This window comes from Struthio camelus, chromosome 5 (genome assembly GCF_040807025.1).
Source record: "Struthio camelus isolate bStrCam1 chromosome 5, bStrCam1.hap1, whole genome shotgun sequence".
In the NCBI taxonomy this organism is placed as follows: domain Eukaryota; kingdom Metazoa; phylum Chordata; class Aves; order Struthioniformes; family Struthionidae; genus Struthio; species Struthio camelus.
The window spans coordinates 64966876-64990452 of NC_090946.1; the positions used below are offsets into that span (position 1 = coordinate 64966876).

Below are 23577 nucleotides of genomic sequence, written 5' to 3' on the forward strand. Positions count from 1 at the left end.
GTGCTTGCTCCTTGTAATAGAGGCATCCCTCATCCGTCCGTCCACCCGTCCATCCCCCTGTTCTCATTTTCATGGCTCTTTTATAATCTTTCAGAAAGGTAGTTAGCAGATATCAGCCATCTAAAGCGACGTACGCGTCAGTACTAGGCACGGGTTATAACTAATTAATGAGGGAAGAAAGGCACCCCCGGCCATATATTGAAACTCAAATTATATTTCTCATTGACTGCAAGATGGGAAAAAAGCCATCATGAATCAGGAGGCAGAGAAGCATTTTTTAGCAGTGACACCTGACTCTGTGCCCAGCAAACTGCATGGGATCAGCGCTGGAGCGAGTCCTGTGCCTGCGCGGAGCCGCGGCTCTGCCTCCCACCCCAGGGCCCCCGAGAAGTGAGGGACCTGCACCTAGGCAAGCGGCAGCAGCGAAGGAAATTTATCTTTTTTTTTTTTTGTGTGTGTAATAAAGGAGGAGGAAGGGGTGAGAGGAGATAAGAAGCGAATTCCTTCTGGGTGCTTCTCACTCAGCCTGCAATGTTATGTAAGGCTGGCACAGCTAATGCCTTCTCTGCTTTGCCATCAGCTAGGCTGCTTCATCCCTGCTACACAATTATTTCATCAGTCTCCTCTACTAGACATCACAGTGTTATTATGATTAGTCACATTTATTAGGGCAGTGGCTAAAAAAAAAATTAGCAAGTACAGGCCCCATAGCACAAGGGACTGGGTGAGCACAGCTCCAGATGGTCCCTGTGCGGAGAGGTTCGAGCCTCCAGGAGAAGGAAAACGCAGGGAAAGGGGGTGACCCCCCAGGAGCCAAAAGAGGGGTATGACAGCAGCAGGAGGAGCGACTGAGTTTAAGGGGGAATGAGCTGACTGGGAAAAAAAGCAGTGGGAGAAAGTGGGGTGGAGAAAAAGGTGCAAGTGTGACACGAAGCTGAAGAGCAGAGGGTGATGAAGGGGAAAAAAAGGCAGTCTCGCTCAAAAAGCCATCCAGCAAAGCAGCCCCTCCCCGGCTGCGCGTCGCCTGCCTCTGCTTCATCAGCTGCTGCCGCCCGGTTTGGCCCTTTGTGGGGTTCCCTCCCACCGCTCCCTCCTGTGTCCGAAAGGTGCCTCCTTCCCCCCGGCCGCACCGTTTGCCCCACGGGCCACGAAAGGGCAGCCCACAGCCTCCTTTCTGGAAATCTCGGCTGAGGCGCAGGGATTTGGTGCAGTGCCAGAGCCATGCAAACCGAAAAGCTGCAGTATTGAGACTGCACGTTCAGGGCTTGAAAAAACAGATCTGTGGCTCCCCCAGGCATAGCGGGGAAAGTGGACGGTGTGGCCTGAGAAGGGACAGATGGACAGGCATGTACAATCGCATTCTTAGGCGTAATAGGCACATGAATGGAAAAATTAGTCCTTGATGTGACTATTGAGATGTCAAACTGTGTGTGTGACTTAGCTAGCATTTTAAATCAGTATATTTAGACAATTTACAAATAAAGCTCCTTAAAGAGTTGCACTGGCAACTCACTGGCTGACAGATGTTAATTTAAAAAGAGGGCTGAATGTGATTCTTGGATGAACAGACAAGGGAATAATAACTTGCAGTAAAGTGATATTTCCTCTGCAAATGGCACTGGTGACATCTCTAGAGGAATATTAGATAATGCTCTAGTATCCACATTTTCAGCAAATTATTGAAAAAATGATGAAGTTGCAGAAAAGAGCTCCTAAAATGCTTTGAGGAAGCTAGAATTATAATTTGAGGTAATACTTTCTAGTAAGAGACTTAGAGTGCTTAACCTGTTAAGCTTATCAAAAAGATTGAGAGGTGGCTTGGTTATGGTATGAGTACCTTCTTGGTGAGAAAATACTACATATTATTAAAGGACTCTTTAACTTAGTGGAGAAACCCATAATTAGAATCAATAGCTGCAAACTGAAGGTGACCAGACAAATTTAAAAGAAGAATTAGGCTTTTTTTTTTTTTTTCCACAGTAAGAATGACTGTTGCCTGGAGCAAACTTCAAATGAAGCAGTGAACTCTCCATCTCTAGCTTTGTCAGATCACTAAACTCCTTTCCGGAAAGGTAATCTTCAGTCAAACACATGTCTTTTAAGGTTCAGTGCAGGTGAAATTGGGTGAAATTTAATGGTTTCTGATATAATCTGGTGGTCTTTTCTGTCTAGAAGTCCATGAATAGCTTATGTATCCACAGAAGCTCAAAGTTGTTACTACCCCCACCTTCTCTGGTCACTTCCTCCCTTACCACCAGCTTTTAGGGGCTAAGCTGATGGATTTGTATGTTTTGGTACAGCACTTAGCATACGTGGCTCAAATTCTGGAGATCCTGCAATACATATGTTAAATAACTAAAAGTTAAAAAAATCTAACTTCTAATTCAGTCCAGAGTAAAAGATACTGACTTCTAGGGGTATTTTCTGACAGCAACAGGAAGATAGATATGAAAGTTATATGAGTTAGATATTTGGTGGAAATTGGACAGAAGAGAGGTGTTAATTTGACTGACTGGGAAGTTGCTTATATCTGGCGCTCAGCAGGTGTGTAAAACGGTTAAAACTGACACACAGTTCTTTGAAAATACAGTCAGAAAGTGGCTGCTAGGGTGCTGGGAAGTGCTTGGTGCAGAGTAGATGATGCCTGGACTCTTCTGGATTAAATAAGTACTACATGAAGTCTGCAGTCATGATGACTGGATTCAGCAATTCAAACAGTCGCTGCTAGTCATATGGTCCTAAAATATCCACCGCCGGGCTGTGCTGGTATGCACCAGCAGGAGCTCTAATCCAAAAGCTGCACACGCATTTGTTTGGACCAGTATCTCCCCCATTGCTGCGTGTGGGCACTCTCCCTCCGAGCAGTCCAACAGGGGAGCTGGTTGGCATGAACTGCGGCGTCAACAAAAAATAAGGGCAAATATGTCCCAGATTTAGAGCCAGAGCGCTTAATGGCCACTGTCCTTTATAGAGCTGCTGAAAATGAACTGCAGCTGCCAGGCTGTTTGTCTTAGCAGCTTCTACCACCACACGAGTGCCGTCCAGAAAAACAGAAAGAACGGCCCATTCAAGCGAAAGCCTGGCGCAAAGCCGGCCCAAAGAAGCGAGAATCAGCGCAGAGCCCTTTAAGCATCGCGCCCCAGCCCCACTTGTGGCAAATTTACCCCGTGATGAATCAGTGCTAAAAGTGGCACGTCTCCGAAGCGTGTCTTTCGGCGCGCAGCCTGCTCCTTTCTCCCGCGTTCAAACGCGCAGCCGGCCCCGCTTTGCGCACAGCTGCAGCGGTGTGATTCGCTTTGCGTTTGTGCCTCCAGCTTTGCCTCCCCGTTTCTGCAGCCTGAGCCTATTTTATGTCACCCTGGCGGGAAGAGGCATGGGAGAAACGTCTCCTGGGGTGACGGCGGCGGCAGCGACGGCGGGGCTGCGGGGACGACGCGGAGCTCAGCCGCGTCCCTCAGGCGGCTCTGAGCACCGTCCCGGGGCGAGGAGGAGCACCTCACCCCCGGCTCCGCGGCCCCGACAGCCCGGGGCTCGGGCCTCGGTCCGCACGGGCTGCACCAGCCGCGGCCGGCGCTCGGCCAGGCCGCGTGCGGGCCCCCGGGTGCAAACGAGGAACGCGGGGTTTTCAAAGCCGGCGAAGGCAGACGCGGCGCGGAGCGGCTCCGCGGACCGCTGCGCCTCCGTTCGCCGGGGGGAGAGGGGGGGGAAAGGGAGGGAGCGCTCAGGTAACCACAGAAACGTGGTATCCTTGGATATTAGCAGTCGTGACCTACTTCTGGGTATTCACTCACTTTTTTAGCGCTGTTGACAGAGCAGGGGTAAGATGGAGGGCTTAAAGCTCTGCAAAAGAAAGGGGGCTTTTCATCATTTGCTAGGACCAGGATTATTTATGATAACGTTGAGCTACTACGAATCTGTAACGGTTCTCTTCCTGAACACACCATACTATGCTTTTATTCCTGCTTTTGAGCGTGTTTTAATAATACATTACTGCAATCTAATTGACAGGGCTGTTTTGTTATGTGTACGGTGTACACGGGAGTGACTGGCTGGGGTGTCGCTGTGCATGCATAATCTCGCTGCTGTCAGCGGTGTTAAGCTCGGTCTGCGTTTGACTGAGATCAGAGAGCCGCCCTTGCTCCCGCGTGGCCAGCGGTGCTCCCGGTGATCCTACGGCCGCGCGCGAGCCCTCTCCGCTAACAGCATGAAATTGCACTGGTGTAAACACAGGAAAAATCATCCCCCGGGCCTCAGCGAGATATGGCAAATTTATCCTAGTACGTAGCAGTTGAGTCTATACATTTTATGCCAAATTAAATACCCCTTTCAGGGCGAAAAACAAATGACAGGGAAAATGATTGTGGAATTCAGCTTCCTAAACTACCATGGGGGAGGACTTTATTGATAAACAAATACAGATGGGAGGACCAGAACGTTGCCTGCTTTGGAGCATTCAGTGTCCATTTTAGAGCGTGGAAAATATGTACTTTAGAGCTTGAACTGAACACCATTAAAGCCTTCACTTCAGTGGACCACCGTAGTTCAAAAATCTGTATCTGGCATGTTAGCAAAGACACAAATCGAGGTTTAAATCCACAGTGTTGCCGTATAGTCTTTTTTGCTCTTTTGAAAAAAAGTTAATAATGAGACAAGCCTCGTGAAGGTGATTTTAGTATTTTTCTCAGCTGCGGTTCCTTCCTGCAAATACAGAGCCTCAAACATTTGGATTATACTGGCAAAATGCACCAGAAAGAAAAGAATCTGAAAGTCAAGGGTAGTGACCATGCAGCTTTGCAACATGATTTCTTACTAACTGCTAAGTGAAGATCACATTAGCAACGGACGCTAACATAACGTTACCTGACTTCTATTCCAGCATTAGATGTGTGCGCAGCTGCCACCTCTACAAAACTGAAATCCACAGGTCTTGTGGTATAGAGGCATGCTCTGCAGCATTTAAATCTCAACAGTGGGTTTCTGACTAAAGGCTTGGCCTGGAGAAATCTTACATAGCCCTTCACCTAGAGCAGAAATTTCTCAAGCAGCGATGTTAATCCTCAGAGCAGTAACTGCAGTGCTCAGATTTGACTATTCCTATATCTTATAGGTGGAAATCTAGTATTAGATGGAGGCTAGATGATCTGTGTAATGCCACACAATGATTCATTTTGCAGGACTGAATAGAAACTCATGAATTCCCAGTATGACAGAACACAAAATTGAAGCCTTATCTTTGCAGGCTTTGACCTAAAATTTTTCACTATTTCTGTTCAAGGACGATTCGTAGGCAGCTGGTTTCTGCTGCTGATTTAAATACTGTCTCATGTAGACTTGCTCTGATCAGGCTTAAGCTGTCTGGATTGAAATCTTGGCTCCACTGAGGTCAGCAGCAGTTTTACCATTGACACCAGTGGGTTATGATTAATGGAGCTAAACCTCTGCCCGTTGCTCCTGCCAGGAATCTTATTTTTTCTGCATGGAATACGTACATAGAGCTACCATGTAATAAACACCAATGAACCCCTGGTAGTAACAATAGCAAATTTGGGGCAAAATCTCCACCCTTCCTTTTCTTGCCTCCTCAGCCTCTGTTGTCAGCGCAGATGTCCTGGAGAGAGCATTAGAGAGACACAAAGAAGCAAACTTTGGGGAGGGCAATGTGTCAGAGCGCCGTGGATAACGCTGCTGAGCTCAATGTGCAGTTTTGCAGGGCTGTCTAATGCCTATGTCCTCAGGGAAGTAGACTTTCTTATTTTGAAAAGGGCTTGTGCAGCAGGTTCACGAAAGATTTTCAGCAAAAGGCTGTCTCAACAACCTATTAGTAGCACAGCCTTATGACAGACTCAGAGATGTTTCTAAAGCTGTTAGCTTAAGTTATTGTGGTTGGAGTGAGTGATCTGGGGATTTATTTTTTGAGAGGAGACTGTTTTTTCCTGTTATACTCCAAACTTGGCATTTTTCAGTAAAAAATGCATGACACAGTTTGTTTTTCTGGTTAGATTTTTAATATTCACTCTCCTCCTACCCCATACTATATGCTCTCTGCAAGGGGATCTTATTCATTGAATAGTAGTTCATAGAAGCCTGTAAGTGTCCTTCTTCATTTAAATAGTTATTTCGTCTTTCTTTACTCTGAAGCTGAACTTAAATGAAATGTAATTTACATACAAGTCACTCAGAGCCTATTGTGTGTCAAATGAAAAAAAACTGCCATATTTTATCCTTTCCAGCTGACAAGTAGAAAGAAATATGTTGAAAGGGACATACCCAATTATTAAGGGGTTTTGACAGCATTTTTTTTTCTTTTATTTTTAAGTTTAGTAAAGTGTCCTTGTCATATACCAGGATTTTTAAACACAGACAAATCCTAAATATTAGGCTGCTTTAGCTGGACTTTATTCTCAACAACAGGCAGAACTATGGAATCGAAATGCAGACTTACAAGGCAAACAGCTTGTAGCAAGGAGCTTCAAGAAAGAGAGGCAAAACTGAGCAAAGATCCAAGATGAATCTAAGACCCAGGAAAACACTTAAACTTGTGCTTGAGTTCAGTACCTGAGCACTTCCATTAACTTTCAATAAAACTATATAATAATAGATCCTTTAATTTTTATTCATTTGCTTGAAGTTGAAGAAGTGTTTTGCTGCATGCACAGTGAACAGTGCTTTGAAAGACCGAGGTGAAGGTAATTAGTAGAAGCTAACCTAAAGAGTATCACCAAATACCTGAAGATGTAGGGAACATCTGGGCAGCAGTAAAGCATTACAAGCTCTGAAACGCACAACAGAGGTCATGATCGCTCAGGGATATTAAATACGCAAAGCAGTTTTCCAAGGTATTGGTGTACTGGCAGTTTTCCAAGGTTTTGGTGTGCTGGCCACTTTTCAAATTGGTAACAATCTGCCTACGACATTTTTACCTGATGTCAGTTTTCCTTACTTTCTGTCCCAAGCCACATCCTGGCATGCTCTTTGCCAATAAAGAGCTCCTTCCCTCCAGCAGAGAAGTGTCAGCCTGTCAGTGGACAGTGACCCTGATGTTGGGCTAAAGTCAAGTGGGCAAAGAAACCTTTGGGATGAAGAGGAGGAGCACATAAATACAACTTCTTTGGATGATGGACAACAGATCATTTCTCTCAGCCTTGGTGCTGGGTGCCAGCCATTTCATCCTAGCATCTCCATGAGCTGACTAGCCCTACATCTGCTGCCTTTATCAATGATGGGGTTAGTGGGAACACTGAGTACCCCAGTGAGGAGGATCTAAGAATAACAATAATAGTGCAATCCTTACCTTCACACAGAATTAATTCAAGCATCAGTCAGAGCCTTTTGGAAGCGACAGAAGTGACATGATACATCCTGCAGCTAACATGGCAACTCCGAAGTGCGTGGACAGAAGACACACAGTGCCACTAAGTGATATAAATACTTCTCTTAGTGCTCCATGCCAGGCTCCCTGTTGATACAAGCTGTTCACAAGAGATTCAGGCTAAGCCTACCCATAGACAGAAGGAACCCAAAAGGTTATTTTTTTTTAGATGAAAAGTATATAAGGTCTGCAAGCTCCAAGTGACTGATCATCCAGTGCTTCTTTGAAGTATGATTTCCTGTTATGAACTAAGATGTCTACATGTATGTACAGGTTTCCTAGTCAAGGACAGCTTATTTTGGGAATGGTGGGGTCCATCCCCACCAGAACTAGGCAAAGCTTGGTAAAATCTTTTTGTGCTTTATCCACTCCTGTGCTACATAAGAATGGCACTCACGCTAGCGCCAAGACCAGGATCACCCCACACCAAAACGGCAAGTACTCACCAGAAGGGCAAGCACGTTGTGGCTGCACAATAGCACTCAGCAGCCAAAGGCGTTAGAGCTAACCACAGCCCCCAGTTAGAGCCTACATACCATAAGGAAATAAAACTGAAAGAAGAGATTGCATAAGTGCCCACAACAGGACCAAAGTCATAGAGGAGATCCTGCAGCCAGAGGATCTGGCTACAGATGACTCCACAGATGACTTCCCCTTCTGGTGAGTCTGGGGAAACTACCTATCAGTTTGGAGCAGCTCTGCAAAGAACAGGGTATTTCTGTCACTTATTGCAGCAACAACACTACAGCAACGCATTATGCAAACAAGCAAGGATGAGTAAGAACACGCTGGCAGTGCCAGGTAGCTATAGAGACTTGGAGTGTCCGTCATTATTGCATCACTGTCACAGGGTGCATTCTACATTATCTGAAAATGGAAACTGTCCCAAAGGACATGAAGTGATCACTGATCTTTCAGTATTGCCATCTCTTCATAAAAATCCCTATTCTTCAGACAGTACGTTCAAGAAGGAAAAACTTCTCTTTTTCTTCAGTATGTCCTTAGTAGGATGCTAGGTGTAGTATATCTGGCATAGGGCTATCAGGTTATTTGCAAAATGGAAAGACAAAAGGTTAGCATTCAAAGGGACTATTATTGTGCTATGGATCTCAGCACAGGGTGAATTTTGAATAGGAAAAGGGGCATTACTATAGCAACAAATAATGCAGTCATACAACCATAGCTTCCAGAAGCTCCTAGAAGTTGCATAGGTCTCATTTTCATTTGGACAGCTCCTTTTTTTTTTCCTTAAAACAGATTTTGTTGAAAGTTGGCTATAGAGAATTTACCTCTGTTTTACCCCTTTGATTCCTAGTGAAAGAGAAGAGCAACTGGAATCATTTGCAGACTCTTACATTTCTACATCTGTTTTATGTACAGCTAAGGAGGCTATATGCTTTTCTGGAAAAGCTGTTCACTGCTTAGAGCACTAACTTGGATCATCAAAATCCTCCCGCTCAGTAAGCTTTGAGTAACCTTAGATATGTTACTTAACCTCTATGTAGCAATAAAATACATCTTTCCCTTACAAGATTTTTGTGAGAATAAGAATATAAAAGATTGGAAAAAACTACTCATATGCTGTAGTAGTGGACAGATTGCGGTTAAGACAGATAATTTTTTATACTAATAAAGCATAGGTCTTATATCGGGTCATTTTGTATGCTTAATCAAACAAACACTGAAATAATCAGAGAGCCAATTAAGAATGTTTCAATATATATTATTAGGGAGGTAGCAAGTTGTCCTGACTGTATTTGTTTTTGCGAGTATCTTGACAGAAAAGGAATCTTCCAATTCAGCTTTCTGTAGGGCAGCCAGGTCTTGCAGTCTCTACTCCTTTTCTACGTTTATATGTTGGTATATTCCTGGTTCCTCCAGTGCCAAGATTTTCGAAAGGGACCATACATTTTGGATGCCTCAATTTCTAGAGAGCTCTTAGGTGCCCTCCTGTGTGGGCACAGGCTCACCTGTCACAGTCTGCACGTACAGAAGAGCTAGAGATGCAGACCCAGAAATGGGCTCAGCCTTCAGTCTCTTCCCACAGTAGAGCTGCAGACGTGCAAGGCAGGAACTGAGTTCAGGCTGCTCCGCATTTCTGTATGGTTCTCCTTGTATACATCCATCTGTGAGAAGCTCTGCTGAGCCTAGGAACATATATATGTAGCTGGGGTGCTAGAATACATAAAAAAATAGCATTCTACATTTTTTTTACAATCCTGTAACATGTTAGAGAGAGAGAGAACGATTGCAGCCAGACCTGTTCAATCTTGGTAAATATGAGTTTAGCCATTAGGTTTGGGTACTGAAAAGTAAGTACTTTAAGTAGTAACTACTGTGAATGCTTGCCCCTGTGAATGCTTGCCCATTAGTTTGATGAAGATGAAGTGTGTGGCTTGACTTTTGTACAGTACAATATAGACAGAAATAGTAGATAAACAGTGAGAACCACTTTGGTTTTAGGATTATGGATTTGCACCCTCCAACAGAGCCAGCACTAGCCAGTATGCTGTTTCTGGGAACAGCCTTTCAAGGATCAGTGCTCTCAGGGGAAGCCACAGGAAAAGGTATTGATTTACTATAGCATAATCTGCCAGTGGGGGAATTTTCCTCTGTTTCTTCTACTTAGCATTTAGCCTAGACTAAAACCATGGGAGTGAATTGTCCTTCTAAATAGTTTTAGTCCTATCTAATATAATTGTGGATAATTTTGTCATTCATTTCAGAATATAATTTGTCTTCTCAGTTCTTTCAGATAGAAGAGCGCACCTCTGGCATTATGATAATGCCATTACCTGCCCTCTAGAAAATGTGAGGCACTTCACTCCATTAAACCTCCTACACTTGCAATGCCATATTGCTCTCTTTCCACCCAGACAAACCAAAGCACAGAGTCTGGCTCCATGACCACTCACTGCTGGAAAGGGGTCCTGCTCGCTGTGGTGGGAATTGGAGCAGGTGAGTGGCCCGAAGCCCAGAAGGAAATCGAGACAATGCCAAGGCCAAAGGCCAGGACTGCCCGTCCACTTCGGGCTTCCCCGCTCCTCCTGCGTGCTGGCACTGGGGAGTCACCGGGGCAGGGGCCACTGGTGTGCAGCACACCTTGCCCTCCCATGGCACCTCACTCAGACACATGTCACTGTCCCTAATGGCTTCGGCCACTTCATCTCTATATGAGAAGCAAATATTAGTATCTCTTTCACAAGGTAAAGAAACCAACATACAGAAGTCCAACGAGGCAGATTCTCAGGTTAAGTCTCCCTTTTGGTGCTTTATCTTACTTCGCTCTTTTAATTTTTTATTGAATTCTTGTTCTATATGAAAAGTCTTTCCTGGAAATCAGTTAAATGAACAAGAGCTAAAATGTGCTCCCTTTAGCTACTGCTATTATTGCTAATGCAATACTAGCACCCTGTGGCCCTGCTCAGGGCAGCCTCTTTGGACTATGTCTCCTACAAACACAGGTCCAAGACCACGAACTCCAAAAACACGTGTAACGGGAACTAAATAGTCCTGTGAAGTCCAATGTACTATTCCTTGTGATGTTGGTTGCACTGGCACTTAAAAAGATTCATGGTCTGTGGAGAATGAAATGAGAGAAATACAGACTTATATGTATAGTAATTTATTTGATATAGAGATATAGGATAAAAGCAAAAATATAAACCTTTCTCCTTTTCCTCCCTCTCCCTTTTTTTTACTGAGCTGTGTTGAGATTGGTCTTCTTTTAAATATTTTTAGAAATAATGAAATAACTAATGCATTGTAATCCCAGTAGAGGCCTCACCATTGCACCCTCAGGCATTGCTCTGCTATTTCAGGCTCTAAAAGAGCCTTGGGTTTATTAGAGTGAGAAGATCACAGAGCTTTATCTTTGTCCTAACTTGATGTCTGAATCCTCAAGGATCAGCTCAAATGCCCTGGGATTTCTGCTTAGCTCTTTTAAGCGTTATTCCAGTGTTGCAAAAGAAGTCTCTAGAGCTGGGACCGTGCTTCATCTCCAGAGGCAAAGAGGCTTCAGGGTAATCGCTTCATTGCTGAGGGATTTGGGGGAAGTTTAAGGTATCATCGTGCCTGAGGATTTCAGGCTATGCTGGGGCCAGAAGAGCCACTGGCATACATCAGAGTAGTTTCCAGAGCCCAGATCAGTCCATAGTCTCCAGAGCAGCATGTGCTATGGAGTTTTTTCTGCTCTTTAGTGCTTTTCCTTTCATCCCTACCATCTTTGCTGGGCCTCATAAAGCATCATTATTGGATTGCTCGGAAAGGATTGTTCTTTGTCTCTCATTTACTTAGTTCTAGGCCTCATGCGCATTTAGAAATGTGCACTGGGACCAGACCCAGGACAGATTCTGTCACTGTTTTTCTTCTGTATTTGCAATAGTCTTTACATTGTGACTGATGCAAACTCGCTGAAAAAATTCTCTAGGGATCTCATATAACGTGACTAGTTATAGTCATAACTAAACAATTACTATGTGGTGCTAGTGGCTGTGCACGTGTTTCTATCTTTAAGTAATCAAACCTATGTTAGAAATAACAAATATATAATAAATATGTAATGAATAGAATGAAAAATTCTAAGCATAGTCATTCAGATTTTAAATTAATTTCCATAAATTCTGCTCATGCCTTTCTTCCCATCGTCAATGAATATTCAAGAAAAAGGTTCATGGTCAAGAGTGTTCACAAAAATAGCTCATTTTAATCAAGTGACACAAAATATTCACAGAAGTGTATTTCTTATTCATACTTGTCAAACTTACACCAGAAAGCTTTCTTTAATAATCATGTCCACTTTAACAGGACATGGAGACCTTCCATCTGATCTCTGTGTCCCACAAAAAAAGCTTAAGTTTTCCGCATGCAAGAAACAGACTTCTCTCTGTTTTTGCTTTGAAAATTCTGCTTGATGCTATTTCATATCCACACGCACCTGAATATTTTTAAAATTTTGTCCTCTGCCTTCTTATTTGTCTGACATTTGGCATCAGAGCTCTTTTGTGGAGCAAGATAATTTAAGCAACAGAAGCAATTGCCCAAAGCAGTGGCCAAAGGGAAAACATGAGCAAGAATTTGATTTTTGTAAGCAAGAATTTGTCATGTGAGCAGTGGAACAACTCAAATTAATGGTTACCTATGGCAGAAAGCCAGGAGCATGCAGTCGCTTTTTGTGCAAGAAAACGAAGAAAACTGCCCTTTTATTAAATCTGATTGTGACTGTGGATTTTGCAAACATCCTTTGTAACGAAACAAGGAGGAGGAATCTATAAAACCCAGTTTCCATAGACAGCATGCAACCAAAAGGTGTAATAGTTCTTGTCCTATCAAAAAGCACAAGTAGGTGTTAAAAAGTTGATGTTTAGATGATATTTCTCAAAAAGAAAGAAACAAGAAAAGGAAAGGAGGAGTTAAGAGAAGACAGAAGAGGTCAGTGGGGCTGGGGTTGTGGCATGGGGTTACTCCAGAGGGGCTCTCTGCTTCATGGGCAGAGGAAAAACTGGGGGAGCAGGACTCAAAAAGCAAATGGAGGAAGAAGGAAAAGCCTTTCTGACCTACCTTAAAACATTTCAGACTAGAAAGCAGTGCCATGCTCTTGCAAGCCATGCTGAAAAGACGAGATCAGACCTGTGTGGGAAGGCCACAAAGAAAGCAACTGTCGCCCTTGTTTGCTTAAGGTAGACTAGGCACCCCTTCGTCAGGTACTTTTAAACACAGAATTTAATAATTCATTTTGTGTTAGCTTTTCGCTAACATGATGGGAAAAAGGAACTGCAGAAAGGCTGAGTGAGGGAGATTCATCGGTATGAAAATCACATACTCCAAGTCATCTATTTAAAAAACGTGTCTGTGCAGGCAGTGGGAGCACAGTGACTCAGTGCAGCCAGCACAGCGGAGGGGTGGCCATGCGGCCTCCTTCCCCAGCCCTGGCCGCCCGCTTCGCATCCCCCCCAGCGCTGCCAGCTCCCGGCTCCCTCCCTGGCCAGGCAGAGAGGCCAAGGGCCACCTTCCGCACTGCCCTACACCTTGTAAGGTGAAATAAAGCAGGCGGGCATGCCCAATACCTGCTTGAGGTAAACAAGAAAACCATTTTATTATTAATCATAAATTATGATTGTACTATATGCATTGATAGCCACATAAAATTGTTTTAGATTGTGGTTAGTTTTTCTTCCTTCTCCTAAACCATCACCTCCAGATCATTTCTGAGGTTAGCAGGCAAGAAGAGACTGTGCCTGGCTCATTTAGTTATGATACGGTCCTATTTGGAGACAGTTTAAGTCAAAATGGAAATTAATGTTTTTAATGCATTTCAAAACATTACGTCTCAATAATTCTTTGAGGTAGGCAAGCTACCATAACTAGACATTGCAACAAGGTAAGATTAATGTTGTATCCTTCATGTTTATAGAAAAATTGAAGATTTGCAATATAAGTTACTTTATTTTTTGTCTGCAGAGAAATAACAAATGAACAAGAACATTTTTCAGAAGAAAACAGTTTATCCTCTGCAAAGTGCCACGTGAGCGTAGTTTCAAAAAATGGTACCTGCTGTAGCAGGCCATCAGTTCAGAAGCATGAAACAGTTAAACTTAAAAACCAAGTTAAACCAAACTCAGAACTTTACTCTGCAGAAAGAAAAGGATTTCACCAAAATGAAGAAAGTTATATTTGAAAAATTCTCCAGAAAGGTTGCTCAGGAGGGAGCCACTCAAAGACTTTTAGCTGTGGGATAAGTTAAAGAGCCGTAAGAGTTTTTCTGCAGTAATAATCTGAAAGAGCGGCCTGTCTTTGCTTCTCCTAAGGATAATATCAAATATAATAATTAACCCACCTATAACCAACATTCCTCTCCTGTTAGAGGAAAGGGGTGGAGAACAGCCTGTCACATTGTTTTCTTCTTTCATTGTTGACAAAATACCCTTGTCATAGGTACACCTGGAAAGATAGTACAGATAACGTTAACTGCAGAATAGTTGGAAGGAGGGAGAAATTCCTTGTTGAAAAGCCAGGAACATTTATAGCCAATTGGTGTTTTTGAGTTGAGCTAGGAGGACAACTTTCCTGCCTTTTCACCTATAAATAAATCACTAGAAATGGCTTCAAGTACTGGTGGGACAGTGCAGTCTATTTTATTGCCTCTCAGCAGGATACCTGACTGTATGTAGGAATATTACTATGCTATATTTTGTTTTGAGGCAGAGAGTCTCTACGGGTCATTCAGCAAACTAGTTTAAACTGAGTAAACTGAAGTGAGTTTTTATCTTGGCCTCAAGGATCAAATTCAGACGTTCAGAATTCAGGCGCAGGTGCACAAACCTCCAGACCCCAAACCTCCAAAAGTAAATATCATCGCTTGTTCCTCCCAAACGCCATAAAGGGACTTCTCTTTCTTAGGATAGGCTCAGCCCTTTCTGAAAAACTGACATTTTTAATATGCTACTAATTTTGTCAGTGTTCCTTCCTAAACCTTGACTCAGGTTCTTCCTGCCTGAAGTCCCCCCAAAAGCCGATATTTTTTAGGCGTCAGATGACAGGCTAAAGCCTCGTTTCTTCATTTTGATATAGTGCAGTAGGAACGGCTGACAGCTAAATAAAACTTACTGATTCAGCTTACCAAAGTATCTCCGCAGAGGAGTTGCCACACTCTTGACAACACATCAATGTGGTGTTATGCTCCTTGAGGAGCTGAATGCATACTAGATAGAAAATGCTCGTTATTTCTGCTGCACACATCCATACCACTTCCGTGGGGATTTTTCTTAAGCTCACTGCTGTTCCTGGTCACACTCTGTGTCAGCAAAGGTAACAAAGGTTTGTCCTTGTTGCCACTGTATACAGATGCCTTTCCATCGTGTTGAGTCCCGATTACGGAGACTGGAGAGGGATGAGTTGGGGAGGGCAGAGAACTTTACTGCTTCATTTGCGTGTACCCAGTACCCAGGAAAGGCTGGAGCCAGTGCAACAGCCCCCTGTGGCAGTCCAGCCGTCACCAGGGACTCTCGCTGGAGCCACGCATGTCTAGAGCACTGTCACGCCACAGCGATGTCTCTCCTCTTACTACTGACAGCTTTAAGTGATCTCTAGTCACTTCCACAGGTGGGGGGTTTTTTGAAACAGAAACAAGTATGTTGTTTCCTTTGTGAGACTGCTGGACTGACCGGCTTGCACGAGTTCATTTGGCAGCAAATGTCCGTTATACAATTGACCCTTCAAATGTGAGAAATATTCTTTCCATTGCAGCATCTGGAAGGGTACAGTGAGGAGTTACTTGAAAGTGGGGTGACAGCTTACAGTGAAATCCATTTCAGGGCCTGCACCTTGCACCCAAGCAATGGAAGTAATTAGACTTCTGATAGTCTTTTCTACATTGGGCCAGTCTTGAATTATTCTCACCACTGTATTGTTAGGAGTGCTTTTCAGTAATGTGGTGTATGAAGCCTTTTTATACAAGAAAAAATGATCTGATTATTTTTGTAGCTTATCCAAATGTAGACTTTTATTGAGCAGAAGAGAGAGCAAAGGATTGCTCATAATCCCTAAGCATCCAGAGAAGTTGAGAGCAGAAAGGATATAAATCCACAGCTACTCTAGTAACTTTTGCCTTTGATTTTGAATGCAAGCCCATGATTAGAAAATGAAGGACTGAAACCGGAGCTCTGATTATTAAAAGGCCTTCAGGATTCATTACTGATAGCCAACTAAATGTGGTTTCCTACAAAGAGGACAAGGCAAAAGGCCTAAACTTGATATACAAAGAGAGGGATCTGAATAGCAGAGTGGTTTTGTCCCGGTACTAAGCAGGCCAGTACAAGAATACAGTTTGGGATCTGTGATTTTGGGAAGAAGCAAGAAATAGAAGGCTTGGTAAACGTGCTTGATCAAGAGATTCCCAGTGATAAACTGGATGTATTTCTAACCTCATGCAACCTCTGGCTACTAACCTTAATGCAAGAGTGACTGGGTGAAATTATATTGACTGTGTCAGTCAGGAGGCAACCCTGAACAGCTCTAACAATCTCATTGACTTTTAAATATTTTGTGATTCTTGGCAAATGTGATTCTTGCTATGAGTCTTGTGTAAGTCATGACAGGCAACTGAGTGCATAACTGCACTCCAGAGTTGTTCGTCTGTCAAAGTAGTGGCCAGCAGCTATTACCAGCCTGTACACTGCCTTTAAATATTTTATTTTGAATTTTTTGTTCTCTCACAAAAGCAAATGGAAGATGATGGGCTGGGGTAGAAACACAGAAACAGGCACAGGTCATTGAAGAAGTTGTTTGGCTGCCATTAAGATATGATTGACAGTTAAATACATTAAACTTTTACTTAATGCTAAGGATTCGGGATCTAGCATTTCAATGTTTTTCTAGTTTTAAAAAATATGTAAGAAATCCTGAGATTAAGGAAAAAATCTCTATATATAGATCTGGCATTTATAGCACAGATGCTTTGGCAAGATACTGTTGTTAGCAGTCCTTACTTATGTTCATTGCTATGACCTTTATATCTAAAATAAAAGGAGTCAAAACCTCTCACGATGAAGAGTGACTCTGACTCTGTGCCTCCAAAAATCCTTGTTCAGCAAAGAAGTGGAGTGTACTTAAATATGGGAGGAAAATTGTCCCCCCAAGCAGGAGTACTTCCACAGCAGAAATACAGCTGTAAACTTGCAGAAGCAGGGAATGATTAGGATTCACTGAAGCCAGAATCTCCTGATTTGTAAGACAAAACCTCCTCTGATAGAAAGCCAAAGCTGAAAATTGTAAAACTTAGGTTTCTGAAAATGACTAAAGAATCAGTTATTAGCTGGCTGCTCAGCTTGAGAGCAAAGTTATAAATGAATGTGATCGCCAAAGGATAGAGTGTTTGTAAGAAGATGGTTTTCAGAGACAGCTAAAGAAACTTTGATCAGAAAATCACTTTCTAGTTCTTGACCCTTATACTATATTCAGACATCTAAGAGGGTAACTTTTTTCAAATGTGTTAAGCAAAGCCATCTCTCAAGTTGGTGGGAATTCACTACTGATACCTTTTATGATAGCTTCTTGCTGAGTCTTGCTGCTTTTGAACTACATGAGAATCTCGGCTTTGTGGATTTTTTAAAGACAAAATTTTAGCTTGCATAATCACGGAGAAAAAAATGGAAAGGGAATACAAAAACCGAAGTCTCAGAACCTAGGCAGTAGCACAAAAATATTAATTTTATTTTGTTGAAACTCGGGATTTTAAGATAAACTGTATGATCTGTAAATGCAGATAAACTGCATGATCCTCCCTCACCCCAAGTTTAAGATCAAACATAACATTAGGAACTGAGAGCTAAACACTTTGACTAGATGATTGTGATGAACTTGGTGCCCTTTGTGCTACTACAAAACACAGTTTTTGTCTTCTTCTGAAGAATATGCATACTACATAGCTGTGAATAATATTGCTAATAATTTTTGGTGGTAGGAGTGCAGTACTGGAATCGGTAAAGTTCAGCACAAGAATGCCATTTCTCAAAGCCTGTTCATCAAACTCTGATAAGATTTGTTGTTTTAGGAAACATTAGGCAATCTAACTGCTTCAGATGTCAGCTGGATTTCCCAAGGAAAGTAAGGTTGAGGTGGTGGGTGTCTGTTTGTCTTTTAATTCCTCTTGTCTAACTTTTTAATCTATGGCCACCTGCAGCCAGCTTGATGTGGTTGACATTGAATTCAAATACTGTGAATTCCCTGTAAGATTCATCATGCAGATAGTTATTTAGAGAGCAGAGACACTGTTAAAGTCTCCACTGAGAAAAAAGATTGCATTGTGAACCCCCTGACTTTAGACACCAGAGAATTCACATAGGAAAAAGCAACCAGAAATTTCCTGCTATTGGAGCCAGTTTTGGTCAGAGTTTGTGCCTATCAGACACCAGATAAACCAGCCCTGAGGCACAAACCCCTAGGAAATCAGGCTTTCTTATTTTATGTGTTAGAGAACTACTCCATTAGTTTTGAGCAGCAAAGCAAAGATGAGAGTTGTGTTCTTGTTCTCCAACAAGAATGGAGCTGTTTCAGCTAATGTTTGCAAAGAGCTATGTGAGGGCAGGGTAGTTGCTAGTGAAACTGGAGCAGAGGGTGGGCAAAAACCCCAAGGGAAGGGCAGAGCCCAGGCTGCAGGGGAGAGTCAGGAGCACAGCTGAAGGACCTCACCAAAAAGCGATAGGAGAGCATGGAGGGGAAGAGGTGAGAAAAGGAGATACTGTCCTTAACAGCAGTGCCTGTTCACTTTCCTGTGCCTGTTCATTCAGCAGATAGTTTATATTTAATCACTGGATAATTAATATTTGCTCACTGGATGACTCGGGTATTTTTCTGTAGATGGCACCGAGTGTTACGAAGGCTTTCTCTGCGGTGGTGCCTAGGCGAGCCATGAGAATGCGTTTTATCGCTTTGCCGCCCGTTTCTCCCTGCTTGTACCAGGCCATCCACACTCAAACGCGTCCACACAAGCAAGAAACACTCAAATACAAAAAAATGGTGTTTATGCTTGATCACAGTGGATTTCAGGCTTGTGTCCTTACAGTAATCATCAGGTTCTCAATGACACAGAAGCGGGCTGATATAATAGGGGACGGATGAGGTCTTATTCACTATTTACCCAGCTTTTAGACTTGGGCATGTTCCTCAAAGCAAATACAGCATGAGGGTTTGCATTTCTGGTGCTGTGGTCAGATGCTACTCAGAAGTAAAAGGCGGAAGTTAAAAAATAACTTGAGCGAACCTACGTACTGCCTAAAAGCAGAGCACGGGGTCAGAGCCGAGCCCGCGCTTTGCATTTTGTTTTTGTTTGGGGGCAGATGCCGGCAGCGCAGGTAGGAAAGCCGCCCGAGGGGCGGCGGGCGCAGAGCGGGCCGCGAGGCGCTCCAAGGCCTCGTTGGCCCAGGCCCGCGGCCCGGCAGCCAGCGCCGCGCCGGGGGGGCCGCGGCGGACGAGCACCCCGAGCACCCGCCGCCCGCGGCCTCACAGCCCTGCAGACCAGCTCCTCGCCGCCTTGTAGGAAACGCGGCTTCCCACCGGCGTTGCCATGGCGACGGGGAGACAGGCCCGCTTTTCTTGGCAACGGCGTCTGAGGGAGCAGCTAATGCGTGGGTGCGCCAGGCAGCCCTGCTCCACACACACTCGCTGTAACCGTGTATATGCAGGCTTATAGGTGTGTGTGTGTGTATATAAATATATATATATATATTTTTTTTTTTTTTTTTTTTGCTAGAAAGCCCTTATAGAACCTGTGTGAGGAAGTCACCGAAGCGATTGGTATCAGCCGGAGAACCAAGAAGCCAGCTTAGGGAGGGGGAGTCCTGGTTCCCCCAGCGGCGCACACGCAGCCGCCCCCGGCTCGGTCCGCTGCCGCGGGCTGGGCGCCGAGCACCGAGCCGGGCAGGCCCCGAGGGGAGGCAGCCCCACGCTGGGGGGGCAGCGCTGCGGGAGGCGGCTGCGGGGCCCCCGCTGCGCCGCCCTTGCGGATGGCCTCGCGGGGGCCATCGGCCTGAGAAGCTCCAGGAGACTGGATTGCTCCAAGGACTCTCTGACTTTGGAGATACTGCCTCGTGCGGTCCAGGGTGGTTTAGGTACCCTTTCTTCAGGAGCTAAATTAGGGATGTGATGAATTTTTCATCTGTGCTAGCAGAACTCGAGAGCATCCTGTTGACATCATCAGAATTTCGCTGATATAAAACTCGCCAGCTTTTTTGGCCCCCCAGATCAGTACCAACCCTTGCAATTCCTATTGAATACTGGTCACCTTAGCTAAAACTTTCAGCTAAGGGCAGCGTGTTTCCATTGTTTCCAAACCATTATTGTAGGATTATGGACTACTTGTAAATTTAAGAACTGCTGAAATGAAGCCATTATATATGAAAGAACGTCACCTGGTCCTATGATAACAGTAAGCAATACGACACAAACTAGACTAATTTAAATTTGGAAGAATAACAGTTGTATACGTTGCAAAATAAGAGCTATCTGTTTTTGAAGCTCACCTTTTCCAAGATAATTTTATTACAACATACTTCTGAGATACATTCACTGAAATGTAGGGTTTGCCAGGTAAAACTGTTTCCGTTTCCAGAGGAAGAAATCAGATAGGCAAAATGGAATTATTCAAACTGGAATTTGGCCAGAATGATAAAAAAAATCAGATGGCAAAATGTGAGGAGAATTTAGCAAAAAGAAAAAAAAAGTATTTAAGGAAAATGAAGCTTCTTTTGCCTGACTCACTGCATTATGCTTCTCCGGTGTTGCTGATGTCTCAGAACTGAGAGAGATACATACGTGCTCGTGGGATCCCCTTTACAGCACCGTGGATGTGGGACAGCGGGATCCTACTGTTCTGGCCTTATATTTGAACATCCTTGGTCTCACTATCTCATGGATGCTTTCTTAGTGTTAAAATTAAGTTAGAGTCTCCTCTGTGGGAGTGTGCGAAGTAACACACAAGTATGTCAGTTCATATTTAGACTACTAGTAAGATTCATTTTGCATGCCCTTGTGATCATTTGCACTAGTCATTGGTTATTTCTTCCACCTATCTAAGCACACTTGTCAGGTCACTGGCTGTTCTGTTTCCCATGTAGAATCAGGTGAGGATTTGGCTTTTATAGCAGAATTGACAAAGAATAGGACAGTCCGTCCTCTCCCGTCACTCTCCCCACTTCCCCATGGGAGTAGTGCTCCTACACCTAAAACCTCAAAGCGGTGTTCAACTTAAGAGCTAGAGCAGTGACCATCAGGCCTGAAATGTAGTGCTGCCTTTTTAGACTGCATTACCCAACATGCAGGAATTGTCTGACAGGTATTTCTGTGATTCCAGGCTCAGCATGCCACATGCTCATCTTGCCAGCGACGGAAGCCCTGGATGTGTGCACTGAGCAATCCTTTACTTGCCCGGGAGACACCATGAGGAACCCCTCTGAGCTCCTTGCAGGAGAAGCAGAGGCAGGCACTGAGAGGCAGCAGAGGTCTGGACAGCGCTGAGGTGGGATCTGGGGAATCTGCAGGGCTGCGAGGTGATACCTGCTAATGCGCTGGACTGACGGATAGGTAAGAGCAAGAAGAGTGGGGGCAAAGAGTTCAGAAGTCAGATTCAACCCAAAATATAGCCATATAAAACCAACATAACCCCAGTGATTTTGGAAGCAATCATTTTTTGCATCCGAGATATGACTTTTAATTTTTTTTATATTGGCTATTATTATTACCTAGGGCAAAATATGCTTTGCTATCATTGTGCTGAGCACCCATTGCAGAAATCGAGGCCACATTTAGCTTCATGCTTTGCTCCATTTTTCTCTGGAGTTTGACCTCACCTTATGTACAGAATGATCTAAATTTACTGAAGCTTTATCACCTGCTTCAGAAAGAAACACCTCCTTTTTCTCACTGAATCTTCAAGTTAAGGAGCAGTGAACTCCAAAGAGCCAGAGCAAGCTGAGCACAGTTGAGGCTCATGTAATCAATATGTTGATGTGTCTAATAATAATTGAAAAATATTGTTATGTCAGTTACTGTTCCCTGCAGAGTTTTATTTTTAATTTAATGCTGTAGAGCACATAGCCTAAACTCTCACCCTTTGCCCCTTTCTCTTCTAGGTTTCCAATTTTACCTTGATATAGTTTTTTAAATTGTAAAAAATTTAACATGGGGAGGGTGGAGATATTTTAATCATCCCGATTTCTATTAAGAATCTTTAAATTACAAACCTAATGCACGTTTCCTTGCTTGGAAAACCTGTTTGTGACCACCCAGACTGTTTGCAGCAATCTGAGAGCAGCTCACTATGTCCCAAAGCACCCTGTTGTCTAGCCAAACTGCCGAAGTCCTGGACCTGCAAAGATAATGGAACAGGATAGGACCATGACATAAAAGGCAGGAGGGGCCTGGGTTATGTCAAATATCTTTAGGTTATGCCCAGCTTCATTCTAGACGGGCAATAATGAAATCTGGTTTTGTGACTTTTTAACCTCTGAAGTACTGTGAGCCTGAACAATGACTAATGAGAACAAGGAAGTGGAACTGAGCAGTCCAGTTTCATTTTTTAGATACAGTGGAAAAAAATACACCAAGGTAAACAAGTAAGCAGTATATATAGCTAAGCTTGTTGAGGTAACATACCCCAATCTGTGCCCTGTAGAATTTATGATGTAAAAGCATTCAAGCTAAATTGGATGTTTAAATCTGGTGATCTTGATCGGGGGTATTTAAGGGACAATGATTTATGTGATATCTGTGTGTGAAAGAGTATAGATTACCTTTTAATAGTCCAATGACTTGTGGCTTGAGAGGCAAATAATCTTTTGATGGTTTTTATGCTCACAATGTCTTTTTAAAGTGGAGTGTAACCTCACTCACTTTTTTTCTCACTCCTATTCAAATTGTTTTACATTCTCTCTGCAACTGGAACACCTCCCTCCCACACGTACACACCTCAGTCACTCATCTAATTCAGCACCTGAGCAGTCTAGTTTGTCAGGGTGAGCCAACTCTGATACATTCATCACCGTTTATCCACTATTGAACTGTCACACTGAAAGTTGACTAATATTTTTTGATGCTGTGTCATTTACGATAATGGTAAAGAGTTTCAGACGACAGGCTGTCATTTCTGTTTTCTTACATGTAATTAGTCTCCCATCCCATTAAACACAATGCATAATGTTTGTTTTTTAGAAATATTCAAGTTAGTAGTTTTTTTGAGCCACAAGCGGAACTAAAAGAGACCACTTATCCTGAAAGCATGTGTCTCAAAACAGTGGACGATTCCTTAGAGATCAGGACATTACTGTGTATAATACAGCATATTAGAAAGATGGCTCCTTGAAGAGGACACAAATGCTAATTAAAAGCTGCCTTATAATAAGATAAAACTCTGGTAAAGGATCCTTCATCTATAAGGCAGCATGGTAGTCATTTTGGATCACAGATGGAGTTGCTACAACTTCCGCACTCTCCAATTCTGTAAAAAATGAGTGAATAGTTTTATTCTTTACTGGAATTTTTACTGTGTTTCCACTGTGTGTTTAATTTTATAGGATGACACTCAGGTGTAGAAACACTCAGGTTTAGAAAGTAATTCTGAACCTGATGGAAGTCTAGAGCTAAGCTAGCTGTCAATAGCCTAAAAATACAATTAGGTCAGAATAGCTGTAGTATTGGTTGAAACAAATCTGTTAACT

The 23577-nt window shown here is 43.4% G+C and overlaps 1 long non-coding RNA gene across 2 annotated transcripts in view; it reads left to right on the forward strand.

The window, feature by feature from the left end:
• The window catches only part of LOC104153785 (uncharacterized), a 105330-nt gene that overhangs the window by 25483 nt on the left and 56270 nt on the right, over positions 1 to 23577 (forward strand). The window contains exons 1-2 of one of the 2 annotated variants that reach the window (XR_011141618.1): positions 19127 to 19218; positions 21216 to 21445. This is a non-coding gene — a long non-coding RNA (uncharacterized lncRNA). Of the gene's footprint in view, positions 1 to 19126; positions 19219 to 21215; positions 21446 to 23577 lie in introns of those variants that run through there. The other variant, XR_696333.2, reaches the window with a different exon arrangement.